Source organism: Eurosta solidaginis, chromosome 2 (genome assembly GCF_040869045.1).
Source record: "Eurosta solidaginis isolate ZX-2024a chromosome 2, ASM4086904v1, whole genome shotgun sequence".
NCBI classification, from domain to species: domain Eukaryota; kingdom Metazoa; phylum Arthropoda; class Insecta; order Diptera; family Tephritidae; genus Eurosta; species Eurosta solidaginis.
This window is the reverse complement of record NC_090320.1, coordinates 184,419,909-184,440,559: the sequence shown is the minus strand read 5'-3', so window position 1 is coordinate 184,440,559 and position 20,651 is coordinate 184,419,909. Positions and strand designations below refer to the sequence as shown.

The 20,651-nt window shown below is 36.1% G+C and overlaps 1 protein-coding gene across 23 annotated transcripts in view; it reads left to right on the top strand.

Annotated features, from left to right (window-relative positions):
- Positions 1–1,437: 1,437 nt before the first annotated feature.
- Positions 1,438–20,651, top strand: part of Tmtc2 (Transmembrane O-mannosyltransferase targeting cadherins 2) — a 740,743-nt gene continuing 721,529 nt past the window's right edge. For 9 of the 23 annotated variants that reach the window (XR_010949712.1, XM_067766562.1, XM_067766543.1 and 6 more), the window contains exons 1-2: positions 1,446–2,231; positions 2,322–2,549. The gene's annotated coding sequence lies outside the window, so the exon portion shown is untranslated. Of the gene's footprint in view, positions 2,232–2,321; positions 2,550–20,651 lie in introns of all 23 variants that reach the window. The other 14 variants (XM_067766560.1, XM_067766550.1, XM_067766547.1 and 11 more) reach the window with 13 other exon arrangements.

Genomic DNA, 20,651 nt, shown 5'->3' with positions numbered 1-20,651 from the left:
TTGATTGGAAACCATATTTTACAAAAGGAAAAAATTTTGCCGTATCACGGCATTAATTTCGAATTCTGGCGTTTTATTTTCTGAAAATTTAATCCTGTTCGTTTTTCTCTGCTGTCTCGTAAATTTGTGTGTTTCTTTCACAAAATATTTTCGTTTCAATGGAAAAATGGCCACAGTTACCTACAAATTCAGCCATTTTGCAGACCTACTTCAAAATATATAATTTAAAAGTTAAGGCAACATTTTTTCCAGAAAAGATAGCGCCAAGTCTTTTAACTCGTATAATTCCCAAGGTGTTATATTTATATATAGAGGTAAGTAGATAAGTAAAAATTTTCACCACAGTGTATCTTCCCAGTATTTTTGTACGAGTTTAACATGGCATCACACCTGATATTTAGCTAGCAACAAAACAACAAAGGTGTGGGGAAAAACTGTAAATCAGTGAGTTTGTTTGGAATAGTAAGAGTTTGTAAGGATAATATCAAGGGGGTTAGTCATTTAAGAGTAAATTCTTCCGAAATGGGAATATATACAAATTGAAACAGTGAATGAAATAACGACAAATAAAAGAAATACTCACTAAAGTTTGAACCTTTTGAAATAATACACACAAACCAAAAAAATGTCAAATAAAATTTCATCAAAATTTTGTGTAACTAAATATGTGTAAATATGTGTTCATAGGGATTTAATTATTTTATGAATTTTTTAAGGATATGTGTTTGTGTGCATGGGTGCTCCATGTGCATTCGTTGCCTAATAGAGAGGGTGAAGGAGCATTTATTTTATTAATACCATTTAGGTTTTTTTTTTTTTTTTTAATTAACATTCACCTATCAACGAACAAATAAAATGAGAATTGTATTTATAAACAATGGACATGCAAGTGGGCGCACTCTCGGTGAAGCATAAACTTCTTCAACAGGCAGAGAGACCTTTGTTTTGATATATGTAATCTATGCAAGTCCGATGTTTACACGAGCACTTTGAATTCATAGTCTGCCCCAAGGCGTATAGGCAGCTTCATACAAAAAACACTTGAGTGTGATGTTCTTATTGGTGAGCAAGTATTGTCGAGTCGGCGTGCTTGAAAATTCAACATAGCGTAGTGAGCATAGCATTCACCACAAAGAGTTCAAAATCAGTATCGCTTCATTGGTGTTAAGTGGTCGCATGCTTCGTCGTCTCCGTTTCAAAACCTATAGTATATTTTAAGGTGCTCAGCCGTAAGTTTCAGTGAACTGATTATAGCCGAAGGCTTAACAGTTAGCTCTCGGCTAAACTTCGTCCTGTCATCTTTAGTGTTATCCAGCGCTTTAACTTGTCATTCGCTTACAATCCGTACATTTCATATAACTGCGCTCCGTATTTCATGCTCGTATCAAATATAAAATAATGGATAGTGGACGCGTAGAATTCAGTCTTCGTGTTACATTCGCATTGTGCGGTCGCTGTTAAAGTATTGTTGCGATGGCCGGTTCATAAACAAATAATAAAAGTGAAGTAAAGTTCTAATTTAAGCAGATTTATTATTTTAATAAGTCACTCCAATATGTTGCTCGTCGGTTCGTTACGTGCTACAACAAGAAAAATATAAAAGCGGTAAATTGCTTGATTGTGAAGTGAATTTAATGAATCGCATTAGCATACTTTTGCCTATGCTGAATGAAATGTGTTTTTTTTTTTTTTTTTTGTTATGATTCAAATGCAATTGATGTTGAATACATTTTTTTCTATATAACTATTTGTTTTGGCTTATGAAAAGCGCCAAGAGTTCTTTTTATTGTTGTTGAACACATCGGTTTCGTGAGTTGATAAAAAAAAAACTTCAAATGGAGTTTTCGTCGAGAATCTGTATGTGGCAAATAGAACTGCCGCGCTGATATGCACATTGGCCGATACAAATATTTTTTTGTATTCGTTTATAAATACAAATACATATATATTGGCGAATGCAGTTTCGGGAAAATCGGGATACACGCCACTGCTCCAATTTTGCAATGCCAAAAGCGAGCAGCTGAATACGAAGTGTAGAATCAGTAGTAATAAAAAGTGATGAGGAAAAGTCACAGCAAGTATTATGTGAAAATTGAAATTGAACAAATATGTACATAGAAATGTCATGCTATAACGCAGAAGTTGCACCGATTGCAATGGAATGAAGCGCATCTTCCTCAATGCTTGGTTATTCTGCTACTTGCAGGGAAACCTAACCACCACTATTTAGAGTTGAGTTTATTTGATTCGTGTGCGGTGACTCGTAAATTCCCTAGTTTAGTATTTATATTTTTGTAAGTTATGATTCGCTAAATTTGCAGTTTTTCTGATTTTCGTCAGTGGATTTTTGTAATCATTTTTTTATATAATAGTCAATCAATATAATAATGAAAGCGCATATGGTCCAAAAATAGCTTCGCAGTTAGATGCAATATGTTTACGATGGAATGCAGCAAGATAAATTCATGTGATCTAGGAAAACGACTGCGAGCAACAAACAGTGGGAGCAAACTAAATTTGAATAACCTGCATCAAAGTTTTAGTGAAAAGTATGTTCCTTATATTACTTACATTTATGTACACATATATGTATATATGTAAAATGTAGATAGTAATGAACAACCCAGCACATAGAAGTTTTCTACAATTAAGTACATAAAACAATTTTTGGATTGGGCCGGATGGAAAATTTCCCGAATACACGGATTTCGGGTCATAGCCGGGTTCCGATATTTGGTACACTCTGGCAAATGTTAATTTTATGCAAATATTATGACCATTGCAGTAAACTTCTAGTATTTGCAAGAAGATGGCGTTATTTTATAACATAAGTCCTGGTACCTAATTGGGGTTCTCCCGTTTGGTCGTCAAACAAATTATGGTAACACTATGGACACATCATGAGGTCTTTATTGACCGGCCAGTTCAACCTAACCTAACCTAGCAATCTTTCGTTTCTATTAATTAAAACATGTTTGCGTGCAGAACATAAAATTCCTACTTTGTCAGCCCTTTGAAATTATTTAAAGCGGCCAGATCGGACAAAAATAAATGGCATTTGTATTTCTGCAGTAGGCATGCAAAATTCTTTATTCTTAAAAATACCCAATGGCAATGGTAAATTGAGTTATTGATCTCCAGTTTTTATATAAAAACAAGTAAGGACGGGACTGTCTTTGGCTGTGTTGAAGACTTGATACCTTTCAGGAATGGAGCTGAGCAATAATCCTATCCCATTCGTTATATCCGTAAAATAGGTATTATATAGAGAAGAGATGTACATGAGCGATATTTTCAATAAACATAAAATAAACAAGTAAGGAAGGTTAAGTTCGGGTGTAACCGAACATTACATACTCAGTTGAGAGCTATGGTGACAACATAAGGGAAAATAACCATGTAGGAAAATGAACCGAGGGAAACCCTGGAATGTGTTTGTATGACATGTGTATCAAATGAAAGGCATTAAAGAGTATTTTATGAGGGAGTGGCCCATAGTTCTATAGGTGGACGCCATTTAGGGATATAGCCATAAAGGTGGATCAGGGTTGACTCTAGAATGCGTTTGTACGATATGGGTATCAAATGAAAGGTATTAATGAGTATTTTAAAAGGGCGTGGACCTAAGTACTATAGATGGACGCCTTTTCGAGATATCGCCGTAAAGATGGACCAGGGGTGACTCTAGAATGCGTTTGTACGATATGGGTATCAAATGAAAGGTGTTAATGAGCATTTTAAAAGGGAGTAATCCTTAGTTCCATAGGTGGACGCCGTTTCGAGATATCGCCATAAAGGTGGACCAGGGGTGACCCTAGAATTTGTTTGCACAATATGGGCATCAAACGAAAGGTGTTAATGAGTATTTTAAAAGGGAGTGGGCCTTAGTTCTATAGGTGGACGCCGTTTCGAGATATCGCCATAAAGGTGGGCCAGGGGTGACTCTAGAATTCGTTTGTGCAATATGGGTATCAAACGAAAGGAGTTAATGAGTATTTTAAGAGGGAGTGGGCCTTAGTTCTATAGGTGGACGCATTTTCGAGGTATCGCAATAAAGGTGGACCAGGGGTGACTCTAGACTTTGTTTGTACGATATGGGTAACAAATGAAAGGTGTTAATGAGTATTTTTAAAAGGGAGTGGCCCTTCGTTCTATAGGTGTTCGCCTTTTCGAAATATCGCCATAAAGGTGGACCAGGGGTGACTCTAGAATGAGTTTGTACGATATGGGTATCAAATTAAAGGCATTAATGAGAGTTTTAAAAGGGAGTGGTGGTAGTTGTATATGTGAAGGCGTTTTCCAGATATCGACCAAAATGTGGACCAGGGTGACCCAGAACATCATCTGTTGGATACCGCTAATTTATTTATATATGTAATACCTGCCAAGATTTTAAGGGTTTTTTATTTCGCCCTGCAGAACTTTTTCATTTTCTTCTACTTAATATGGTAGGTGTCACAACCATTTTATAAAGTTTTTTCTAAAGTTATATTTCGCGTCAATAAAACAATTCAATTACCTTACCATATTTCATCCCTTTTTCGTATTTGGTATAGAATTATGGCATTTTTTTCATTTTTCGTAATTTTCGATATGGAAAAAGTGGGCGTGGTCATAGTCGGATTTCGTTAATTTTTCATACCAAGATAAAGTGAGTTCAGATAAGTACGTGAACTGAGTTTAGTAAAGATATATAGATTTTTGCTCAAGTTATCGTGTTAACGGCCATGCGGAAGGACAGACGGAAGACTGTGTATAAAAACTGGGCGTGGCATCAACCGATTTCGCCCATTTTCACAGAAAACAGTTAACGCCATAAAATCTATGCCCCTACCAAATTTCAAAAGGATTGGTTAATTTTTGTTCGACTTATGGCGTTAAAAGTATCCTAGACAAATTAAATGAAAAAGGGCGGAGCCACGCCCATTTTTAAATTTTCTTTTATTTTTGCATTTTGTTGCACCATATCATTACTGGAGTTGAATCTTGACATAATTTACTTATATACTGTAAAGATATTAAATTTTTTGTTAAAATTTTACTTTTAAAAAAATTTTTTTTTAAAAGTGGGCGTGGTCCTTCTCCGATTTTGCTAATTTTTATTAAGCGTACATATAGTAATAAGGGTAACGTTCCTGCCAAATTTCATCATGATATCTTCAAGGACTGCCAAATTACAGCTTGCAAAAGTTTTAAATTACCTTCTTTTAAAAGTGGGCGGTGCCACGCCCATTGTCCAAAATTTTACTAGTTTTCTATTTTGCGTCATAAGTTCAACTCATCTACCAAGTTTCGTCGCTTTATCGGTCTTTTGTAATGAATTATCGCACTTTCTCGGTTTTTCGAAATTTTCGATATCGAAAAAGTGGGCGTGGTTATAGTCCGATATCGTTCATTTTAAATAGCGATCTGAGATGAGTGCTCAGGAACCTACATACCAAATTTCATCAAGATACCTCAAAATTTACTCAAGTTATCGTGTTAACGGACGGACGGACGGACGGACGGACGGACGGACGGACGGACGGACGGACGGACGGACGGACATGGCTCAATCAAATTTTTTTTCGATCCTGATTATTTTGATATATGGAAGTCTATATCTATCTCGATTCCTTTATATATGTACAACCAACCGTTATCCAATCAAACTTAATATACTCTGTGAGCTCTGCTCAACTGAGTATAAAAATAGATCGGTAACCCTCACACAAAGTTTCACTTTTCTTGTGGCATGAGATAGCTATGGCCAGGATTAACTTATAAAAACAATAAACGCTTACGTAAGCATTTGTTGAAATTTTAATCTTCTATCTGTTAAAATGAGGCAGAAATTGCGCAAAGCTTCTTATCTGAATAGTCGGCTTGTACCGGATATATGCTATATATGCGACCGATCCGGATATTCTTAGACAACAATATGTGCCTTATACGAAAGCATTGGCGAAATTTGAAGCTTCTACCTGATAAATTGAGGAAGATAAGACAAACAAAAACGCCTTCTGAAAAATCGGATGTATGAGAGATATGTATATGCTATAGTGGTCCGATCCGGACGGTTCCGATAAATGTCTACTTGGACATCAAAATATACCTGCGGACCAAATTTCATAAAGATATATTAATATAAAGGGACGTTCAAACAGACATACTGACATGGCTAAACCAATCAATTCGGTATACTTATTGCTGGGTCTTTCTGCATTCCTTTAAGGACTAACAATTTTGAGATTCGTAAAAACTTAACATATTTTTCCTATATTTCCATGACAGGTATTAAAAGGAGAACCAAAGTATTTGTTAAATCAACTTAAAAGGTACTGTTCCGAAAAAAAAATGCTCACTTTTAATTAATTATTTCTCGAAGTGTATTTGTCGGATCATTATGGGTTAGACACTGTTAGAGATTGTGTTCTATTCTGCTTTTTAATTAAGCTTCTTCTCCGATACAATTTTCAAAATTTTCACTGTATCGAGAATTGAAGAGCAATAGCATGAAAAAAAGTGTACAGTTTCCTTAAATATTTGAATTTAAAAGCCGCACAAGATGATTGTAGAAGTGATAAATAAAAACCTACTATTACAGTCTGAAAGAATTGAAAGCCCAAAGTCTAGTGTTATATAGTGTTTCGAGGATACAGAACGTGAAGAAAAGAAATAGAGTTTCGCGAAATGTCAAGAACCACTGGCACCGTGATAATATTACCTCATCAATAACACCAATTTTAATCCTTTAAAAACAGAAAGTGTAAAATCAAAGGGAAAAGTGGTTGCTATTAGAAAAAGGGAACACCAAAAATCTAAGAACATTTGATTGTAGAAAATGCTCAGTGAATTAGACCAGAAAATTAAAGCTACATGAAAATGTATGAAAAAATGTTACCTATTTCCAGGTTTTCATTAAACTGACAGATGTGACTGTACACCTTTCAGTGTCACCAATTTGAATAACAAAGTTTTGTAAAAAAAATTTTTTTGTGGTGAATTCGAAGCGTGAGGATAATCTTTTAATGTAATATAAGGGCACTTTACCCAAGGAATGAAAAACGAAGAGGGTTCCAAGTAACGGCCAAGATCTTTATATTGCAGTGCATTGTTTCACATTTCGTTTGACCCAATTTGGTTTCAGCACATTTTATCAGATCTTCAGCAGGATAGTAAAACAAAAACGGTTGAACAGCTAGCTAAAAAAAGAAAATCTCCCAAAATTCTCAGAATTGCGGCAATTGAAACTGTACTAGGTTAGTGATATACGTAATATGTCCAAGTAAGCTTGAGTTTTCCATACCGTCAAAAAAGCTAGTAAAAGGAAAATTCTGTGAACATTACGGGATTAATTTTGCTTTTATAGCCTTAAGTTAGGACATTGATAAACTAATTTTGCGGACGAAAAGGGACAGCCAAATCATTTACCATGCTCAATTCAGTCAAATCAAATGAAAAATATTATAATCTAGTGTACGCTCCTATTGATCCACCACCCACCAGTTCATCTGTATTGAAATTCTGAAATCTAATCTCACCTGAACCAATCTAAGCTGGCTGCAAGCTGGGCTGCCAACCCTCCGATTTTCTCCCAGAGACTTCGGACTTCAGATCTCCGGATCTAAAAGCGAAATCGTTCAAAACGAAATATTAGCAGCGATGCCATGTCGGGGAAAAATTATATTTTTAAGTCTTTCATATAAAGAAAAAAGAAGTTTATTTATGGTAAAATGTAAAATTGATCAATAGTTATATTATACCTAAAAATTACAAATACAAAGATATTTGTAAAAAAAATTATGAATAACGAAGAAAAATAATTATTTTCATCGCGTTTGCGCCATGCAGTGCATGTACGACGTTTAGTTTTTTATGAAAGAAAATCGATGAAGCCCTCAGAAAAATAAATCTAAAATACAGAAAAGATATTGCCTTCACTTTGTGAGGCAAAATTTGAATGAGCTACAAAGCTGTGCTTTCGGTTTTTTTAAATAAAAATTTTAAAAAATATATCGCAAATTTCTTTTTAACAGATGTAATTCAAAACTGATATTTGTTTGGAATACGCAAAAAAAAAGTTTTATTTCTCCATAGAGTCCCAATACAAAAATGAGTTTCAAAAGCATCTATGTCTCCTAATTTGGTCTTCTTGAGTATTCTATAAATGTCAGCACAATCTCGTCAGTTGGTGTGTCATAGAATCTAAAAAAGCCAAAGTTTTGAGTTGACTCAATTTATAATAAAACATGCGATAAATTTGAAAAAAGTAAGAAACAAACTACAAAAGAACCTTGGGTTTAATCGCTCATCTTATAAATCCGTATATTTTAATGACTTTAGACGCCTTTCAAAATAATCTCGTTATAACTAAATCAAAACTGAAAATAATTAAAAATTTCCATCTTGCCAAAGGCTTCTTTAGATTTCTGTATTTTTATAACATAGTTTTATCAAATCGCGTTCCTATAGTAGGTACCAGCATATTTCTACGATTGCATTTCACTGCATTGGTGTATTTTGGACACGGAATAGTTCACAGATTATTACTCCGGGAAGTTCCATGGCATGCCTTTTTTAAATCATCACATCCAGATTCCGTATAGTTCCAAAGTGATGCTGAAATGTTCATATTAGGGCTAGTTTTTTTACAAAAGGGGCTTAAAATTGCCAAATTACCTGGGTCAAAAAAATAGGCGTACACTGATGAGTTTAGAATTAAAGGGAAACCAAATTTGTTCCTAGGGGCTCCTGAACATCTCTATGCAATACTCCACCCAATGAACTTGAAATTTATGTTGCGAATAAAAATATGCCTTTTTTAAACCGGGATCCGGTCGGACATTTGTAGGTATCTAAAAAAGTTCGAATAGGTTGAATTATATATTTTTGCGAATTTCAAAAATTCTTTATTTGTTTGTTCATTTGCATTATTGAAGATCATACTATCTCAGAGCCCCTGAAAATTGTAATCAAAGGCCCTTAACTGACTATAAGACTTGGTAATATCAAAAACTTTGCATGAGTAATCTAGTTTTTATACCCAGCTGTACTTGTACACAGGGTATTATAACTTTAATTGGATAACGGTTGGTTGTACAGTTATAAAGGACTCGAGATAGATATAGACTTCCATATATCAAAATCATCAGTATCGAAAAAAAAATTTTATTGAGTCATGTCCGTCCGTCCGTCCGTTCGTCTGTCCGTTAACACGACAACATGAGTAAATATAGAGATATCTTCACCAAATTTGGTACAGGAGCTTATCTGGACCCAGAATAAATTCGTATTGAAAATGAGCGAAATCGGATGATAACCACGCCCACTTTTTATTATATAACTTTTTGGAAAACACAAAAAAACTGATTATTGAATTAATAATACACCTAGAATGTTGAAATTTGACGTGTGGACTGATATTGAGACTATTGATAAAAATTAAAAAAAAAATTTTAAATGGGCGTGGCACCGCCCACTTGTGATAAAATCAATTTTAAAAATATTATTAATCATAAATCAAATATCGTTAAACCTATCGTAACAGAATTCGGCAGAGGTTGCCTTTACTGAAAGGAATGCTTTGAAGAAAAATTAACGAAATCGATTAAGGACCACGCCTTCTTTAATATAAAAGATTTTTAAAAGGGTCGTGGACGAATAAAATAAGCTATATCGTCGCAAAAAATTGCTTTATATCAATGGTATTTCATTTCCCAAGTGGATTTTCAACAATAAATAGGAAAAACTTCAAATTTTAAAAAATGTGCGTGGCACCGCCCCTTGTATGATTAAGCAATTTTCTATGTTTCGGGAGCCATAACTCGAAGAAAAATTAATTCAGAGTATGGTTCTATGTAACTTTATATATTATAGCGTAGCCTTGTAACGCCCGAACTTAGACTTCCCTGCTTGCTTTTTAATAAAAATTAAGGGAGTTCAGAATTTTGTGTATTTGATGTTGGAAACGTTGCTATAGCAAATGGCAGTTACTGATCGTGAACAACTATTTTTCATTTTAAATTTTTTCTTTTCTTATTTTATTTAGTTATGACAGTTGTTGATTTGCTATTCAAAATTGAAAAAATAAACTACGTATTTTGATGTTGCGTATTTGCCATGACGCGTATATTAAAAAATGTGCTACACAAGTTTGCAATGCAATGATGCTAGACCATTTGCTCAAAATCCTGAATTCCCTTAATTTTTTGTTTGTCGTTACCTTAACGTACAGAAGTTCAAATGTATGTATATATATATGATTACAAGCAATATCCGCCTAAGTCCTATATTTATGCACTGGACTTAAGCGATTATTGCTAATTTCGGACAATTTCATTGCTAAACAAAAGTATTTACGTCAGTCATTACACCACGTACGTGCTGTCAGTGCAAAATGGCACACGTGGTGACGGTTTTTTTTTTATACAAGGAGGAAGCATCGAACGCTTCAAAGTCAGTGTGGGACTTTAACCGCACTAAACTTCCTACCGTCTGAGTACCATTTACCCCCGGTACTACCCGGCAAGTATTCCGCTGGGAGGTAGGTTGAGCACTAAGCTCTACGTCTGTCGGAGCCACGTTGCTGTACTTTGATAGTCCCGCGGCATAGTTAAAGCTGGGACTGGCACACCCTGCTTACTACTTCAATCTGCTTGACACATACGACTTCTACGAATACTTGCAAACATACCTTAAACAATGTGGAATGCACATTATGCATACAGTGCGTCGTGACGGTGACGAATTCTATCTGCTGAGATCATAAAAACCTTATGCGTGAATTCTTCATGTAAACACATTCTAGTTCCCTGCAAAAATCGCGAGCACTCCATGCATGCATGTATGGAGTACTCGCTATGGACCAAGCGAGTGCTCCAAAATTAACCACAATTCATCCAAAAAATATGGTCCAATTAACATTGCGGCCACCGTGGTGTGATGGTAGCGTGCTCCGCCTATCACACCGTATGCCCTGGGTTCAACTCCCGGGCAAAGCAACATCAAAATTTTAGAAATAAGATTTTTCAATTAGAAGAAAATTTTTCTAAGCGGGGTCGCCCCTCGGCAGTGTCTGGCAAGCGCTCCGATTGTATTTCTCCCATGAAAAGCTCTCAGTGAAAACTCATCTGCCTTGCAGATGCCGTTCGGAGTCGGCATAAAACATGTAGGTCCCGTCCGGCCAATTTGTAGGGAAAAATCAAGAGGAGCACGACGCAAATTGGAAGAGAAGCTCGGCCTTAGATCTCTTCGGAGGTTATTGCGCCTTACATTTATTTTATTTTTTTAATTAACATTGCGATGTCCTAGGACTGGACCATATACTCCAGCTCAGCATTACATCAGAGTAATCCATGGAGTACCCTCAGTCCAATAAACATCGTATAGTGTTTACAATCGTTAAAAACGAGCAATGATCGGCTGACAATATGTTCGGGTAGAAACATGAGTTGGTCCGTTGCTGCATTACAGTCAGGGCATTTTTTAAGGAATTTTCACTAGGTGGCCAAAGGAAAAATATCTCCTAGAACACCCACCCCCCCATGCATTTAATGCAAAAGAATTTTTATTTTTTTTCTAACTATCATTCATTCGTCGATTAGCACCAAAAAACTTCATTAGAATTAGCAAGTTATATATTTTTTTGGCATTTTGGGGAAATCATGTATGTTCAGAAAATTTCTGACATTATTTCAGTTTGGTGTTGTTCCCGCATTTTCGAAATTTAGTTGTGGCCAGATTATGGTTACTACGTGGCCATGACGGACTACTACGTGGCCATTTGGCCACGTTCGTATTACTTAAAAAATGCCCTGATTACAGTGGAGTATAATGGTAAGTACTCTAGTGGACCACATGATCCAACGATTTTTGCAGGGTTACTACAAAAAAAGTTGTGTTTGTATTCGAAGCTCTGCTGGCGTAGTGCACCACTGATTTATACTGAAATACTTTATTTACTGATGTTCTGGGTAATAATTTACAACAGGGGTCGACTGCCAATACACATCCAAAAATATTGGGAGAGGTGTCAAACGCCGCTTATTGATTTCGACAACAATAACCCGAATGTGGAAAAGAAAAATTTTGACACTGGTTGTTGTAATTTTGTTGTACAAAGGAAAATGTTTGGGCTCAAAAGAATTTTGCACGCATTTAGATTTAATCCCACGCTATTGGTGGACCGACCAGGGTAATTTTTATAAGCGCGGCCGAATGCCGCCAACCCAGGAAGGTGTTCTGCGCAAAAATACAACGGATCCCGGTTGTTTGACACCTCTCCCGATGCTTTTGTACGCGTAATAGGAATCGACCACTATTGTATATTATAACCATATAGTCTCTTCTTAGCTAAAATCGTTATTTTAAAGCAAACAACTTTTTGGTATTAAGCATTCTAAAGATTTTCGGGTGTAGCGAAGCTTTTACCACGCTTGCATTTTATAAATGTAACAGTATTTTATCAGTGCCCTATATGAAAGAAAAATTAGTTAAGGGTGTGCCAGTTTATTTGAATATTATCCTGCAAAAATCGTTGGATCATTTGGTCCATTGGCGTACCTACCATTATACTCCACTGTAATGCAGCAATGGACCAACTCATGTTTCTACACGAACACATTTTAAGCCGATGATTGCTCGTTTTTAACGATTGTAATCACTACACGATGTTTATTGGACTGAGGGTACTCCATAGATTACTCTGATGTAATGCGGAGCTGGAGTTATGGTCCAGTCCTAGGACATCGCAATGTTAATTGGACCATATCTTTTCTATAAATTGTGGTTAATTTTGGAGTACTCGGTTGGTTCATAGCGAGTACTCCATACATGCATGCACGGAGTACTCGCGATTTTTGCAGGGTAGCCTTTTTTCTGCATTCGCTTCAAGCTGTAAACATAGTGCCGAAAATGGCGAATTTGGCCGAGCAGGCCGCTGTGGTCGCTCAATTTACGCGCAACTATTTTGCATGTTAAAAGCACACACGGTATTTCGAAAAAATAGATGAAAATACTTGAGGCTTTAAATTATTTACTCTGGCACGGATTTAATGTTGATCCCACACCATTGGTGGACCCGCCAGGGTAATTTTCAATAAGCCGAATGCCGCCAATCCAGAAAGGTGTTCTGCGCAAAATACTATGAATCCCACCCTCGATTTCGGAGCGCTCTGGGTTAGTTTTTCGGTTGTCTGGAAATATCATCTTGACTGATGCAAAATTTTTAACTTTCGTTTTCGGATTCGCGGTTCCGGGTATAACACGCGTCCTTCAACACCCCTCCCGATGACGTGAGTGACATACTGTCGTATAGAATTACCCATAAAAGTACTGTACATTGATAATGTACAACTTCTTAATAAAAGAAAATATTTACTACTTTCTGCCATATTTCTTGGGTGAAGCTTCATTCGTAATATAACATGCCAACAAACGTATCTATGTGTTTGTCGGGGTTATGCTCTATTGAAAGTTCCCATCCGTGCAAGCGTAGATTTTTTAAGCTGTCAAAGGAAAATGTTTTTATGCGTAGGCTTTAAGCGTGTAATCTGTTTCATTATGATTAGCTGTAGGATATATTTCTATCTGTATAGACTTAAGTTTTCATATGCCACTTGCCTAGTCGTTGTCTGACTCAGGTCCCTGTTGCATTGTCTGTAAGTTCTTTGCCGTTTTTATTACATTTTCTTTTTCATTTTATTATCACAAACCGCAAGCAAATACTTCTACTGTGTGTTTTGGATACCAAACCCCGCTCATCCGGAAAGTTAACATCTGCAGCATTCAGACCGGCATATTTGCAATCACTAACATTGCCGTTGGAGCCGCTACCCACTTATTCTTTCGTTTATTTCCTGCTCAACTCTGACATAGCTGCCTGTTGCAGGCTGTGTCGGCGCTGAGGCTTTTATTTATTTTTCTTCGTTCGTAAATGAATATACTTATGTACATATTTATATATATGCATGTCTGTTAATTGTCAATATTTTTAGTTTGGTTGGTTGGTTGCATTTTTAAGCGGTATTTCGAGTATCATTCCCCTACATAAACTGAAATTGCTTAACGAGAGCCACCGTTTATTATTGCGCGCTACTCTTATTTTACTATTCAAGAGAGTTGTATGTACATAGATATCTACTTAGAATAGAGATCTGAAGCACTTATGTACTTATTCAAAGAAAAGTGCCCGACTAAGTTCTGTGCACTTTCAACATCATACTGGTTGTTGCTATTCAATTCTCCCTTATTATTATTATTTTTTTTAATACATTAACATGTGAAGCGGTCGCATCAGAGGTTTCACCTATTTCGTACAGCGGGAACTTCGCTGACATATTTTATTGAATTTTCTGCAGTTGTGTCATCAACTCTTTCTTCGCCCAATGGCTGCGTCACAATGAAGATTCTCATATTCATCTGTTTTGATGCAAAAGCGAGCATATTCACAATCGCGCAAGATCTTGCGTTTGTAAATACAAAAAAACTTCAGATTTAGCACTTAAAATTTATTTTGGCTTGCTTATTCATAGAAAAACACTTGCTATCATATTTTGTATCCTATTCATATGTTAAAATGCAGTTTTTAATTGTGAAAAATGTTAGAAAAGTACCAACGAGTGGGAAAAATAATTACACTTGCAAAGTCTGAAAGCACTGATAGCCAATACACATATCAAATTTCGCTTGGAACTAAAGTTGGAAGTTGCGCACCTTTTTATGTCAGATGGCGCTAGTGATGTGCTGTTTGTCGCCCTCCATGTAAATACATGCTTCTTTATCTATATTTTTATTCTGTTTAAACGCAAATAAGTTACTTTGTTGCTGTGCTTGATATTGTTAGAACGTCTAGTGTTTATAAAATTTTTCCATATTATCACTCATATTTTAATTTGCTTATGTAATTAGTCTAAGAGCACGTGCCTACAGACCTTCGACTTTTTATGAAAGCTGAAGTTTTATCAGCAAATTCTTCCAACTGAAGTACGAATGTTCCTGTATTACGAAGCTTGAGTCATAATGACCATAGCAGATATCGTGCAAAAGATGTGCAAAAGAACTTTACTCTAGTCATTTTATAAAGGCTGAGTTTTATATATTGTCTTCGTAACGATATTAGAGGCCGCTATCCTCATTGCCAGAAACTCTCTATAGTGGCTTTGTCCAGCCAGACATTTTTTGTAACGCAAAACTGTACTTTTTCATAATATAAAAGCTAACATCTTTTTAAGGCAAACGAAATCTCTAAACTTTTTTTTCAAGATTTTGTATTCGAATTTCATGATAAAATTATTCTCCAATGTTCAATGTTCATTCAAGTTTAAAAGGATTAAAAGTTGGCAATGAGGCTAGTGGATTCTAAAATTGTTACGAAGACAATGTATGAAAATCAGTCTAAAACGACGAAAGTTAGGTATATTTTATTGCACATATTTTGCACAATATGTGCTAAAGCCACAATGACTACAATAATGCTTGGTAAGTGAAATATCATTGATACAAAACTATTTTTCGCTAAGATATAGCTTATTATTGTAGTCAACGACCCTTTTAAACATCTTTTATATAAAAGTGGGCGTGGTCTTCAACCGATCCCGTCCCTTTTAACACGCTTATATTAGCTTCAGTTGTATGTATGTATGTTTTTGTTTGTAACTCCCTAGGCTAGGCGCGCATGGGAGAGTCCCCAGCAAATAAATATAGTTTAAACTAACTAAAAAACACGCTTTTAAATAATATCGAACCAAAAAGTTAAAAATTAAAAAAAATAAATAAATAAATGTAAGGCGCGATAACCTCCGAAGAGATCTAAGGCCGAGCTTCTCTTCCAATTTGCGTCGTGCTCCTCTTGATTTTCCCTAGAAATTGGCCGGACGGGTCCTACATGATTTTATGCCGACTCCGAACGGCATCTGCAAGGCAGATGAGTTTTCACTGAGAGCTTTTCATGGCAGAAATACACCCGGAGCGCTTGCCAAAAACTGCCGAGGGGCGACCCCGCATAGAAAATTTTCTTCTAATTGAAAAACATTATTTTTAAATTTTTGATGTTGCTTTGCCCGGGGTTTGAACCCAGGGCATCCGGTGTGGTAGGCGGAGCACGCTACCATCACACCACGGTGGCCGCCAAAAAAAAAGTTAAAAATACACGTAGTAAAAAAAAAACAAAAAACATGTTTTTAAATAATATCAAACTAAAAAGTTAAAAATAATTTTCAAAAAATTTTAAACAAAAATGAACGAAAAATACTAGTATTATTGCGAAAAAAACGTGAGCGCTTTGTGCCATATTTTTCGTATATCGAGCGGCCGAAGCTTTTTTCACAATAATACTAGTATTTTTCGTTCGTTATTGTTTTAAATTCATTTTGAACATAATCTTTAACTTTCTAGTTCGATATAATTTAAAAGCGTGTTTTTTAGTTTTTTAGTTTTTTTTTTAATATGAATGATTTAAATTGAATGATATATTTATTACTAGATTTTTTTCATGCTATAAGGAAAGTATTTATACCCAATCTTATTACGATTCGTTAATTTTTCTTCAAGTTATGGCTTCCGAAACAAAGAAAATTGCTAAGTTATAAAAGGGCGGTGCCATTCCCATTTTCAAAAATTTAAACGTTTTCCTTTTTTTGGTCAGTGTTTGGCAAGCACTCCGAGTGTATTTCTGCCATGAAAAGCTCTCAGTGAAAACTCATCCTCAGCCTAGCAGACGCCGTTCGGAATCGGCATAAAATAAGTAGGTCCCGTCCCGCCAATTTGTAGGAAAAATCAAGAGGAGCACAACGAAATTGGAAGAGAAGTTCGGCCTAAAATCTCTTCGGAGGTTATCGCGCCTTACATTTAAGCTCTTATTTGCAAAGATATAGCTTATTTTATTCGTCCACGACCTTTTTAAAAATATTTTATATAAAAGTGGGGGTGGTCCTTAATCAATTTCGTTAATTTTTCTTCAAAGCATTCCCAATAGTAATGACAAGCTCTATGCCGAATATTGTTATGATAGTTTTAACGGTTTTTGATTTATGATAAATAATATTTGTAAAATTTATTTTATCACAAGTGGGCGGTGCCACGCCCGTTTTCAAAAATGTTTTCTTATTTTTATCAAGAGTCTCCATATCAGGTTTTTTGGGTTTTCTAAGAGGTTACATATATAAAAAGCGAATTTGCTCATTTTAAACAGCGATGAGGGGCGAGTGAAAAGGAACCCGTATTCCAAATTTCAATAAGATATCAAAACATTTACTCAAGTTATCGTGAGCACAGACAGTCGTACCGACAGGCATGGCTTAAACCAGTTCCTTTTTTCATCCTTATAATTTTATATATGGAGGTCTATATTTATCTCGATTCTTTTATGCCGTTACGATCAGCCGTTATGTTACCAAAGTTAATATACTCTGTGTGCAAATCACGCTGAGTACAAAAATGCCCCTACGTGTAGACAACTGGTACATGTAGATAAACCTCCAACGCAGTAAAGTGGCATCAAGCGTGCTCCTCCCGACTCTTGTGTGGCGCTGATACAGGAGCCATGGTCTTATCTGAAGGAAACGTTTTTGAACACAGAGCTCGCAGATTCAGCAGTTTTTACGCAAAGACGGAAAGCAAGGTTAGAGCTGCAGTTATAGTAAGGAAACCCCCATCGACTCCATGTTAAGCTGCAGAACGATTACGTCACAATTGGGTCAATGCAGGAAAAATCTGTAAACAGAGGAACGATGCCTATACTGTGGACGCTGCTTATGCGGTTCGATGGAGGACCAGTCAAACTTACGGCATATGCAGATGACGTTTCAATTATCATAAGCGGCAGATGCCTAACAACAATGAGCTCTCTGATAGATCAGGCACTTCGGGATGTTCATGCCTGGAGTCGGCTTAACCACCAACGCGGAAATCACGATCTAGTATTATTTACTCCGAAATATAAGGTTCCTAATTGAACTTAGACTAAGCCTGGAGGGGTAAACCTACAAGAAAAATATAGCACATTGTATCCAGGAGTCATACTAGATAGTAAGTTGTGGAAGAGAGAGCGAAGAAAGCCCCTCGCGGCTCTGTAAGCATTCAAGAGGATGCTCGGACGCGCGTGGTGCCTATAACCCAAACTTTCTCAATTGCGGGGATATGCAGAGTATCAGTGAGTAACGGGCGCCCTAAAAACTACTCCAACGCCCTTCTATACATCCCGCCTGCAGACCTGTTGTCCAACGAGGCTTGAGACAGCTTGAGTGCAGGCCTTATGGCCAAAGCAGTATAGCGCCAACTAATATCGGGCATACAGAATATATGAACCCGAGCCTGAGCTTCGAAAGAGATCTTGGGGCCACAATTGAACCCTAAGGATGGTGTCAGGGTGCAGAAATGGGAGAGCATACCATACACGTGTATACGGATGGTTCCAAATCAATGGAATTATAGCCCGTGAAGAAAGTAGCAGAAAATCTAGAGGAAGCATGCTTGGGCTGCATTCGCGTCAATTTAATTTAATTGGACGTTGTGGCAGTGTACTACTCTCAAGTGGCCCAATTACACCAGGCTAATCCTGTTCATTTTTTATAAATTTTTTTTGGTGGAGTCATTGATGGGCAGTGGTTTGTCAAGCGTTGAGATCTAAAACTGCTCAGCTACAGAAGAAATATCATCAGCTGAGGGTAAAGCTAAATTAATAGAATATAAATAAACCTATACAGCATTAATGATTGAGAAAGATAGTCTGTTGATCAGTCTGTTTTTATAGAAAACAAGTAAGAAAATCTAAGTTCAGGTGAAACCGAACATTACATACCCAGCTGTACACTTGAAATGCTGTTGTTGTTTGTTTTGTGTGCATAATACTGTTACAAGGCTGCGCAATAATACATATACATATGGTTCTATTATGAACTAATTTTTCATCGAGTTATGGCTCCCGAAACATTGAAATTTGCTTAGTCATAAAAGGGGCGGTGCCACGCCCATTTTTTAAAGTTTTAAGTTTTTCCTATTTATTGTTGAAAATCCTCTAGGGAAATGAAATACCATTGATATAAAGCTCTTTTTTGCAAAGATATAGCTTATTTAATTCGTCCACGACCCTTTTAAAAATCTTTTATATAAAAGTGGGCGTGGTCCTTAGTCGATTTCTTTAATTTTTCTTCGAAACATTCCTTATAGTAAAGGCAACCTCTCTGCCGAATTTTGTAACGATAGGTTTAACGACTTATTGATTTATGATTAATAATATTTGTAAAATTTATTGCATCACAAGTGGGCGGTGTCACGCCCATTTTAAAATTTGTTTTTGAAGTTTTTATCAAGAGTCCCAATATGAGTCCATACGTCAAATTTCAAAATTTTTTGTGTATTATTTACTTTACTATTTTTTGTGTTTTCCAAAATGATATATATGTATATAAAAAGTGGGCGTGGTTGTCATCCGATTTCGCTAGTTTTCTATACCAATCTATTCTGGGTCCAGATGTGCTCATGTATCAAATTTGGTGAAGATATCTTAATGTTTACTCAAGTTAACGGATAGACGGACGAACGGACGGACTTGGCTCAATGAAATTAATTTTTCGATACTGATGATTTTGATATATGGAAGTCTATATCTATCTCGATTCCTTTATACCTGTACAACCAGCCGTTATCCAATCAAAGCTATAATACCCTGTGTACAAGCACAGCCTGGTATAAAAAGAAATCCGACATATCAAATGTGTTTGAGGGAAAGGTTCGTTAAGTTCGAAATTCGTTCTACATTGTTTACAAATAAGAGGTTTGTAGTGTCTCGTAGTTCGACAGGTAATACTAAAGTTCACTTCGTTCAGAAGAAATGGGCTTGAAATCGATCCATTCAGTAGTTTTGTCATAAATAGCAAGAGTTGGAAGATTGATAAGTTTTAATCGATTAGTGTAAAGTGGAACATTAAATAAAGAGTCCCATTGAAAATTCCTCAAGGCAAATTGTATAGACTTGAAAACGCGTATTCCAGACTATTGAGCCATACTCGAATACCGGTCTAAACCGATGGGTTTTCGTAACGTAAGGGTCGCTTAACTCTTTTGACCACCTTATCACAAATGCTAACACACCTTTAAATATAAATGACAGTGGCACTTATATGAGAGTTGAAGCTAAGGTTGAAGTTCATTGTAACTCCCAAGTCTACAAAAACATGAACACTTTGGTTGCTAATTGTGTAAGAAGCTAGTTGTAAATTCCTACGCGAAAAACACATAAATTTACATTTTAGAATATTAAGCGGCATATGGTTCACATTACATCAAGTAGCTAAGCAATCTAAATCCGTCTGAAGTAAAGAACGTTCTTAGATCGACGCGTAAATCTTAAATTTTTTTGAATAATCAGCATACATCAAGATTTTAGAATATTTTATAGTTGCAGATATATCGTTTATAAAAAGCAAAAACAGAATCGGGCCAAGATGGCTGTCCTGAGGACCATATTTTTAAAGATTATTCATTGTGTTCTGCCTCAGAGATAGGAGGAAATACTGTCGAGTTTATAGACAAGTAAAGAGTGGCACACTTTATCGAATGCTTTATTAAAATCGGTGTATATAACGTCGGTGTGAAGATTTTCTCTGAACCCTTTCGAAATGTGAGTTGTTAACCCATCAAAATATATGTATATATTGATAGTCAGGCGGTGA